Source organism: Pleurodeles waltl, chromosome 12, assembly GCF_031143425.1.
Source record: "Pleurodeles waltl isolate 20211129_DDA chromosome 12, aPleWal1.hap1.20221129, whole genome shotgun sequence".
In the NCBI taxonomy this organism is placed as follows: domain Eukaryota; kingdom Metazoa; phylum Chordata; class Amphibia; order Caudata; family Salamandridae; genus Pleurodeles; species Pleurodeles waltl.
The window spans coordinates 553,632,872-553,643,764 of NC_090451.1; the positions used below are offsets into that span (position 1 = coordinate 553,632,872).

At 45.6% G+C, this 10,893-nt stretch overlaps 2 non-coding genes across 2 annotated transcripts; both read left to right on the forward strand.

The window, feature by feature from the left end:
- Window positions 1-479: 479 nt before the first annotated feature.
- LOC138268882 (U5 spliceosomal RNA) lies at window positions 480-595 on the forward strand. The gene has a single exon (XR_011200177.1). It is a non-coding gene; the product is annotated as a U5 spliceosomal RNA (small nuclear RNA).
- Window positions 596-2,797: 2,202 nt separating this feature from the next.
- On the forward strand, window positions 2,798-2,913 carry LOC138268888 (U5 spliceosomal RNA). Its single transcript, XR_011200183.1, has one exon. It is a non-coding gene; the product is annotated as a U5 spliceosomal RNA (small nuclear RNA).
- The last annotated feature ends 7,980 nt before the right edge of the window (window positions 2,914-10,893 follow it).

The following is a 10,893-nucleotide window of genomic DNA, read 5'->3' on the forward strand; positions in this document are numbered from 1 at the left end:
GAAAAAAAGCCAGCATTTACCATTAATACCTCAGCTTCTGCTCAGTATCCCTTATTTTCACCTGCCTGCTGCTGCCTACCTGGGTGGTGTCTAATGGGAATACTATTAGCGCTGCAAAGCCTTACTGTGGCATCAGTGGCATTCAATACACGCAATCTATAGAAAAACGTTTCCCTGCTCGCCCACTTCACTTACAGCCTGCCTCCAGCTTTCCATTTTCCCTAACCAGCAGACTCACCCTGGCCAATCAGCTGAGGCGAGTGCCACCAAAATTTGCATATGCCCAGACAGAACCCTGAGAACGGTCCACCATTTTTGGATTTCTCTACTTGAAGCAGGGGCCTTGAACTTTTGGGCTGTTTTGCTTTCCACTGTGGTTCTTGCCCTGTTAAGTAGGGCGGAAAACCACCTCTCGGACCCTCGCAAAGCCAGGGTCCCTGTTTGTGGCGCCACATGCCCTGCTAGGCTCAGCTTGTAATACACTCGGGTTTCTTTTCAAAACGAATAAATCTTTCGCATTTTACTAAAGATGTCCGTAGAGAGGAAAGTTTATGAGTTTCATTCAATTTTTTGAAGCCTTGAAACAAGTGAGGCTGTTTTTTGCTTGTGAAAGACAAAGGGCCATATTTATACTTTTTGATGCAAAACTGCGCTAATGCAGTTTTGGGTCAAAAAAATTAGCGCCGGCTAACGCCATTCTGAAGCGCCATGCGGGCGCCGTATTTATTCAATGGCGTTCGCCGGCGTTAGCCGCCGCCGCTGCCTGGTGTGCGTGAAAAAAAACGACGTACACCAGGCAGCGCCGGCGTAGGGGGATATGGAGCTTGGGCGCCAAAAAATGGGGCAAGTCAGGCTGAGGCAAATTTTTCGCCTCAACCCGATTTGAGCCATTTTTTTTTACTCCTACCCTCCATTGACATGACTCCTGTCTTAGCAAAGACAGGAGTCATGCCCCCTTGCCCAATGGCCATGCCCAGGGGACTTATGTCCCCTGGGCATGGTCATTGGGCATAGTGGCATGTAGGGGGGCACAAATCAGGCCCCCCTATGCCACAAAAAAAAAAAAAAAAAAATTACCTGAACTTACCTTAATGTCCCTGGGATTGGTCCCTCCAGCCTTGGGTGTCCTCCTCGGGTGGGCAAAGGTGGCAGGGGGTGTCCCTGGGGGCTTGGGAGGGCACCTCGGGCTCCTTCCGAGCCCACAGGTCCCTTAACGCCTGCCCTGACCAGGCACTAAAAAACGGCGCAAAAGCGGGCGTACGTCATTTTTTTTGACCCGCCCGCTCACGGGCGTGAATTTTGCCCGGGAGTGTAAATACAGCGCACATGCCTCGGAGTCAATTTTTTAGACGGGAACGCCTACCTTGCATATCATTAACGCAAAGTAGGTGTCCACGCTAAAAAATGACGCAAACTCCATGGACTTTGGCGCTAGACGCGTCTAACGCCAAAGTATAAATATGGAGTTAGTTTTGCGTCGGAATTGCGTCAAAAAAAACAACGCAATTCCGGCGCAAACAGAGTATAAATATGCCCCAAAAGATCTAGCAGTTGGGGTACACCTGTGGGCTGTCTGCTGTTTCCTTTGCAAGAGGAAGTTGTTGTTTTGTTCTGAGGCCTGCTGTCTACTCATTTGCATAGGCTGAGTGTAGGACATGTGGCTCATGGGAAAGAATTTCTGCGGAGCGTGAGGCTGCTTTTCTTGGCTGTCTTGAATCATCACGACAGCAGGCTCTGCTCCCAACATCTCTGCTGCCAGCAGGCCAGGGGTCGCCCTCCTTTTCAGAGGAGGCCTCCAACACTCAGGCTCTGCTTTTCATAGGGCTTGCCCATTATTGGTGCCCATGGAGGTATACAGGTGGCTAGTTTTGGGTGTCTTGAGAGATGTAAAGATGGCTAGTTCTGGGCTGGCTCTCTCTTAGATTCATTTGAAAGGGGTGTCTGGCTTGTGACTCTGGCCTAGCTAGCTAGATCCTTTTAGATTTAGGCTCAGCTAGAGGATGTGCCAGAAAGCACATAACTTGTTCTGGAGCATGGTGGTGGCCCACTGAATTTGGATGGGATGCTTAGTGCAGGAAAGGGTAAATTATCATGGAGACAAAAGGCCCAGAGAGTGACTCCAACCGAAAGGGATAGTGATACAGGCAGGCCGAGCTGCTTTAAAGTGTGCTGCCTCTGAGGCCATGGGAAGGTAAGCAGCACTCTTTTGCAGCAGAACTGGGTTCAACATTCTGTCTAATTGCTTTAACACTGCACACAAATGTCTGGCAAAATTTACCAGAAGATAACCGTGTCAGGAAAGCATTGCAGGGAGAAAAAAAGCCAGCATTTACCATTGATACCTCACCTTCTGTTCGGTATCCCTTATTTTCACCTGCCTGCTGCTGCCTACCTGGGTGGTGTCTAATGGGAATACTATTAGCGCTGCAAAGCCTTACTGTGGCATCAGTGGCATTCAAAACACGCAATCTTTAGAGAAACATTTCCCTGCTCGCCCACTTCACTTACAGCCTGCCTCCAGCTTTCTGTTTTCCCTGCCCAGCAGACTCACCCTGGCCAATCAGCTGAGGCGAGTGCCACTGAAATTTGCATATGCCCAGAGAGAATCCTGAGAACGGTCCACCATTTTATCTTTCTCTACTTGAAGCAGGGGCCTTGAACTTTTAGGCTGTTTTGCTTCCCCCTGTGGTTCTTGCCCTCTTAAGTAGGCCGAAAAACCACCTCTTGGACCCTCGTCCTCGCAATGCCAGGGTCTCTGTGTGTGGCGCCACATGCCCTGCTAGGTTCAGCTTGTAACACACTTGGGTTTCTCTTCTAAACTCATAAGTCTTTCGCATTTTGCTAAAGATTTCCGTGGAGAGGAACGTTTACGAGTTTCATTCAATTTTTTGAGGCCTTGCCACAGGTGAGGCTGTTTATCGCTTGTTGAAGACAAAAGAGCTAGCAGGTGGGGACCACCTGTGGGATGTCTGCTGTTTCCTTTGCAAGAGGAATTTGGGGGCATATTTATACTCCGTTTGCACCGATTGTGCGTCAAAAAATCTGACGCACAATCAGCGCAAACGTTGCCCCATATTTAAACCCTGACGCCCGAGCCCGCGTACGACAAAAATCCGCCGTGTGCGTCATTTTCTGGATGCGGCAACCCGCCCTGCATTAATGATATGCAGGGTAGGCGTTCCCGTCCAAAAAACGACGCACACGGCCGTGCGTCGTATTTATGCTTCCGGGCAAAAATGACTCTCGGCCGGGAGGCGGAGCAAAAAAATTACGCAAAGCCCGATGTGCGTCAACATTTAACGCCTGGGTCAGGGCAGGCGTTAAAATGGGGCAAACACACCTGTATTTAATCAGAACACACAGAACAAACAACAGAGCAGCAGAGCAGCAGAGCAGCAGAGCAGCAACAGGGAGACATGGAGGTGATTTTTATCCAGCGTGCACGTAGACGCAGAGCCCTGCAGCAACAACAGCAGCAACAACAACAACAGCAGGGACCCCAAAGGCAGCGCAGAAGGCAGGAGAGGATATTCCGCCCAAGAACAACCCTGCATGGCCTCAGGGAACACAACATCATCCAGAGGTACCGGTTGAAGTGGCAGGCCATTCAGCAGCTGCTGCGAAACATTGAACAGCAGTTGGCCTCCACTTTGGTGACACCCCGCACTATCCCAACAGAAACAAAGCTGCTTGCCGTACTTCACCTGCTGGCAAGTGGCTCCTTTCAAACAACTGGTGCCCTGGTTGGCGGAATATCGCAAACATCATTCTCCGCATTTCTGCCAAAAGTACTGGATGCCATCATTCGCCTGACACCCCTCCACATCTGCTTCCCTAACACACTGCAGAAGCAGCAGGAAACTAAACAGGGGTTCTACGCCATCAGTGGCTTCCCACACGTCCTTGGTGCAATCGACTGCACACACGTACGCCTTGTGCCACCTGCTGCAACAGAACACCTCTACCGCAACAGGAAGCACACACATTCAATCAACGTGCAGGCCAGAGTCGATCACCAGGGATTGATCACCAACATCGTGGCTAAATATCCTGAGAGTGTACATGACTCATTCATCTTCCGTCACAGCACCATCAACCAACACTTCCAGGATGGACGGTATGGCAATGGACTACTTGTTGGTAAGTACAAAAACCTACTTATATACACTCTGCACAGCAACCCTCTAGGACACACAACACATACACCACAACAGCAACACCTAGACAGGAACACACTGTGGTCCTCACATCACTAGCCATGTTTCTTAACTCACCATTGAACCTGTCACACATTGGAATTTACTGTACAGCTTAATGTGAAGACATTAATGAGTGTGGTTGCCTAATGTCACCTTGCAAATTGTAAGTGTCACAATAACCTTTACATTAATACATTGCATAAGTTTCAAGGGATGGGATGTCCAGGGTACTTTGATATGAACGTGTTAACAACACTTTCAATTTTAACTCTGCATGGAACTATCATTTCACCCCCAGTGAAGACACACGGACACCTGTATCACAAGTCACAATGCTAGGGAGGACACACTCTATTGCAATTCCCAAAACATACTGCTGACAAAGGGTTAGCAGACAAACACTTGCTCAGCCAAGGAAAAAACACAATGCAGAAGGTATAGCCTACAAGTATAGGTTGTCACATTAGTACACAAAAGAGTCTCAGACAACACAAGACAACTACTGCCATTAAAGGTCTTTTCAATAGTGCCAGCTACATCTACATGATCCCATTCTGTGTTTTTCTTTCAGCTGATCAGGGGTATGGCATCCAGCCATGGCTAATTACACCATTTGGGAACCCGACTACTGCTGCAGAGCGGGCATACAACGACGCCCATAAGAGGACACGCAGCATTGTCGAGCGCAGCTTTGGGATCCTAAAGTCAAGGTTCCGCTGCCTTGACATCACTGGCGGTAGCCTACTATATTCCCCAGAGATGGTCTGTAGGATCATACTCACTTGTGCCATATTGCACAACATTTGCATCAAAAGGAACATTCCCCTCCTCGAACCAGACCCATACATGCCTGAAGACGACGAAGAGGAGGATGCTGGCCTGCAACAGGAGGGGGAACAACCAAACACGGCTGCTGGAGTGCGTAGGCGCCAACACATTGTAAATAAAAAAAATTCTTAATTTTTACTATCACCACTTAATGCACAATTGTAAATAAACACAGATAACAAACACAACATCATGGTTTGGCCTAATCATTTCTGCCCACCTTTAGGGCCATATTTATACCTTTTGGCGCACAACTGCGCCAACGCAGTTGTGCGTCAAAAAATGTAACGCCGGCTAACGCCATTCCAAAGCGCCATGCGGGTGCCGTATTTATGGAATGACGTTAGCCGGCGGAGCTGCCTGGTGTGCGTAAAAAAAAATGACTTACACCAGGCAGCGCCGGCGTAGGGGAAAATGGAGCTTGGGTGCCAAAAAATGGGGCAAGTCAGGCTGAGGCAAAATTTTCGCCTCAACCCGATTAGCGCCATTTTTTTTTACTCCCAACCCCCATTGAAATGACTCCTGTCTTAGCAAAGACAGGAGTCATGCCCCCTTGCCCAATGGCCATGCCCAGGGGACTTCTGTCCCCTGGGCATGGTCATTGGGCATAGTGGCATGTAGGGGGGCACAAATCAGGCCCCCCTATGCCACAAAAAAAAAAAAAAAGAATACTTACCTGAACTTACCTTAAGTTCCCTGGGATGGGTCCCTCCATCCTTGGGTGTCCTCCTGGGGTGGGCAAGGGTGGCAGGGGGTGTCCCTGGGGGCATGGGAGGGCACCTCTGGGCTCCTTCCGAGCCCACAGGTCCCTTAAAGCCTGCCCTGACCAGGCGTGAAAAAATGACGCTAAAACGGCTGGATGTCATTTTTTTTTACCCGCCCACTCCCGGGCGTCATTTTTGCCCGGGAGTGTAAATACGGCGCACATGCCTCGGAGTCATTTTTTAGACGGGAACCCCTACCTTGCATATCATTAACGCAAGGTAGGTGTCCACGCTAAAAAATGACGCAAACTCCAAGATCTTTGGCGCTAGACGGGTCTAACGCCAAAGTATAAATATGGAGTTAGTTTTGCGTCGGAATTGCGTAAAAAAAAACGAAGCAATTCCGGCGCAAACAGAGTATAAATATGCCCCTTAGTTTGAAATTGCTGAAGAAGAATGTCGTCTCATTGAGCAATAATGACATAACAATCCTCACACAAAAAATATACACCACAAATGTAATGGCCACCATACAATGGTCAAATACACACACCATGTAAATGACAGACATCCTGTACACTTCACCTTTGAAGGGCAATAGCTGAGGACCACACATATGACTCACATACATGTAGGAAACATGGATCATCGCAGCAGATGGCATACAACTAAAACACCATCACTCAACTAGGGGAAAACAGGCCTCATACATCAGCCAGTTCACATGCTAATGCTTCAGGAACAGGAATGTAGTACTAGACTCTTGCCAAGAGTAATTCCAACTACTTACTATCATTGCAGTGACTATCTGTCACTAGAGTTACACATAAGCAGAACATACACAGCACAAGTGCTACACCTATGACAAGCATCCAGCACATCACATCCCATCTTCATGTCAGCCCTTTTCTAAAAACAATACACACACTTGCAGCTGCTCACACCCCACCTGTCTGAAGAGGTCCCTGGAATGCCGATTTGTGTACACTCAGATTCCCTCATCTACACACACACACTCACAAGAGTCATCCAGTGTGCCACACCCTTTACTATGCCGACCATTGTCATACTACCATCTCACTGCATGGAACACAGCTCATATAATACACTGCCTTGGAGTTCATAAGGCCTGGGATCACCTGTAGATTGATTCCTCTGTGAAAGGTACTGTAGGCTAATTATCAGCTAATCCCATCTGACAGGACTAGTGAGACACAGATGGAGGCCACACCTGTGATCCCCTCCATGCACACCACCCAAATGTACATGCCCTGTCCCTGCAGATGCCTCCTACTGCATACATGTTTGAATGTGAGCCATTACATCATTAAGCTTTGACACAAATGTTGCCGTGTAACACTTCATCAGGGTTCATGTGTCACCTTAAAAGCAACACAGGACATACACAGTGTGACATCTCAACTGTCTAATGCTCCCTCTGACCAGTCCTAGTCAGAACACGTGATCGCCTGATTGACCCAGCATCCTGTTAGCCTGACTGGCACCTGTCCGTGGGTCACTCTACAGATATGTGGGGTCCACCTATGGATCACACATGCTGTCCAATACCTTTTGTTCCTCAGACAATAATTTGTCATTAGCCTCATCAATGTATACTCAAATACATAGTAGTGCATCATCTGACTGTCATTTGCATCAGATTTGTGACAGTGCCCATGAATAGCCAAATCTTGGCCCTTCCGTTGTCTGACCTTCATTAATGCCTAAACTTAAAAGTGTGACAGTGGACCAGGACCATAGTGTATGATGGTGTAAATGGCCTCCATCAAAGCCAGCAACCTCAGATAATGTCCATTAAAAGTCAACACATATGAGGACCCTGACTGTTCAAAACGCTGAGTAACACTTTTTCAAATGATAAAGATGAGTCGTGTGTTGAATACCAGCCATTTACTTCTGCACAGAGGCTATGATGTTTCATGATACATTACCATCCACAGAGGCCAACTGGAGTACAAATGTGGCAATGACACATGCCAGATCCAGACACCTGAGACATTCTCTCACTCAGCAGAAAAAGGTTGCCCATTCGAAAGTCTCATTACACGTGTTCAGTGACAGGGTGGGACCATCCGTGTGTAGGTGACCATGTCCTCAATGGCTTCTCTCCATTTTTGCTACAAACAATGCCCAATTGGAACAAGATTAGCTGCCACTAACTCATGAGGAGACCTGGAAGTTACAGTGACAACATACACCCTGACAGTTGATAGTGGATCTACATTGGACCACACATATAAACATGTGCCATCCAATCAACTAAATATTTGCAAGCAGCCGATCACAGTAGTGTCCCATTTGGAACCTAGCAGGAAGAATGAAACATGCCACTAAACCATGTAATGCATAAAGGGACACATACATCAACAACCTATTTGTCATCAGCACATGAGGAACGTTGAGATTTAGCAAAAAATATCAATGCAAAATGGTAGGCCAGATTGCTCCAAAGAATCAATAGGGCAAACGTCAAATGGGCAAATGGGATTATTGAATGGCAAACAGTGAATCACACCCTATGGGCTTACATGAGCCTGCTGCTGCAGGTTTAGCATTACTGAATAAATGAAACCCTTGGATAAATTAGCAAATCTGGAAGGGCAAACCCTAGGGTGCTGGGGGCCTAAGTCCACCTCTACCGCCCCCCAAATATACATGAAATATGCACATGTGAAGTACACACATGCATAAGGCGCATGTGTGGCCTACATGTCAAAAGTAAAACACATATAAGATACACAAATTCATAATTAGGACATGGTTACCCCCATAAAAAGTGTAGGTGACAATTGTACTACCTATTTGGCCTATAGATAATTTTGATTACCGTGATAAATGTGGACACATTTTTGCTAAGGAATACATCCTGGTATCCCATTCATCACTTGAAATTAGCCATCAGCAATTACCCCAAATATGTGTACAATTATGGGTAATAACCATTTGGAGCAATCCTTACTATTACACTGTGAATTCCTTCTATACTGTACATCCTATAAGGGACATGTGCCATAGCTAACCCCAAATGTGTATCACTTAGCACCGTTTGGTCATGACAAAATTCTTTTCACAATTTGACAAATTAAAGACATATTTGTCAATATGCGTCATATTTCCACGCATACAGCTTGTGCGTCATAAATTTTGACGCATAGGAGTGCACATAATGCTGAGTCAAAAAATATCATTTTAAAATAAATATATTAATAACCAGCATTACATGGCCACCATATTTTCTATAATGCGTCATATTTCCATGCATACAGCTTGGGTGTCATAAATTTTTGACGTACAGGAGTGCACATAATGCTGAGTCAAAAAATATAATCTTAAAATAAATATATTAATAACCAGCATTACATACCCACCATAATTTCTATAATGCGTCATATTTCCACGCATACAGCTTGGGCGTCATAAATGTTTGACGTACAGGAGTGCACATAATGCTGAGTCAAAAAATATCATTTTAAAATAAATTTATTAATAACCAGCATTACATGGCCACCATATTTTCTATAATGCGTCATATTTCCACGGATACAGCTTGGGCGTCATAAATTTTTGACGTACAGGAGTGCACATTATGCTGAGTCAAAAAATATCATTTTAAAATAAATATATTAATAACCAGCATTACATGGCCACCATATTTTCTATAATGCGTCATATTTCTACGCATACAGCTTGGGCGTCATAAATGTTTGATGTACAGGAGTGCACATAATGCTGAGTCAAAAAATATCATTTTAAAATAAATATATTAATAACCAGTATTGCATGGCCACCATAATTTCTATAATGCGTCATATTTCCACGCATACAGCTTGGGCGTCATAAATTTTTGACGCACAGGAGTGCATATAATGCAGAGTCAAAATTAATTTTCATATTTGGTCATCATATTTGCCAGCGGCTTAAATTTCAACTCTAGAACTGTAAAATAAGCCTCACACAAATATAAGGGAACAATGAGGCAAAAAAAATTGACTCTGCATTATGTGCACTCTTATGCGTCAAAAAATATGCCGCACAATCTGTATGTGTGAAAAAATGACGCATAACGGAAAAATAAAAACGGCGGCCATTTTATGCAGGATGTGATGTAATAGGATATCCTGTTTACAGATTCTGTACTGTGGGTGTACTTTCACTTTCACTTTGCAGTCTCAGATTATTCTAGACTGTGTGGCTGTGTGGAAAGTGTTGTCCTGTGTTTTAGTGCTTTTGTGTCCAGTGTACTTCTCTATTGTGCTTTTGTCATCATTGTCTTGTTGGTGAATACTGTCTGAGTCTGTATTGTATAATTTTGTCAAGTTCAGTGTTTCTGTTATTGTCTGTGGGAGTATGTTCTGGGTAGTGTAATTTTGGGGTTAGTTGGGCTCTTATTCTTAAGTTTTCTTTGTTTTTCACTACTCTACCTTTCCCCATTTCCCCCTTTTCCTTTTTGTCCAACTTTTTCCACTTTGTTAGTGCAGAGATGTCAGGTAGGCCACGGCTTGCCAGGATGGGTGAGGAGGAATTGGGGGGATTTATATGGCTTGTTTGCCATTTCCTCCCACTCATGTTGGAGGCTGGGGGTCGTGTGATACAGGGGTATCACACGGAGGCACGTAAAGTCCGGTGGGGGAAGGTGCGCCATCACTTGGTCCGTCTCTATGGTAGCCTGAGGAATGACCATCAACTTAAGCACCGCTGGGCTGATCTGATATCCAGGGAGCAGGATCTGCTGGACCACCTGGGAATCCGGATTGGTGGCCATGTTGGTGAGTACACATCAATTACATGTGAACAATTTAAAGCTGTGTGGGGACATGTGATGATTGTTACCCAATCTGCCAGATAAGTAGCTGACTGAGTGTAATGCTAGGGAAACCTACTGGGTAATTGTTGCACTATGTGAAGGAAGACAAATGCTAGCAGTCAGGTAGCTCATGTTTTCTACATATACCGGTTGCCTGTAGCTGTATATAATGTAGTGTTGCCTTTGTGTCAGACAAGCGACACGTTAATGCCTCAATTTTAACTCTACAGGTCACAATAGCCAGTGAAAAATGGATGTTGAAACATCATACCTACATATGTAGACGGCATAGCTAGACTGACATTTGTAAAACCAATATGATGCTATAAATGAGTGC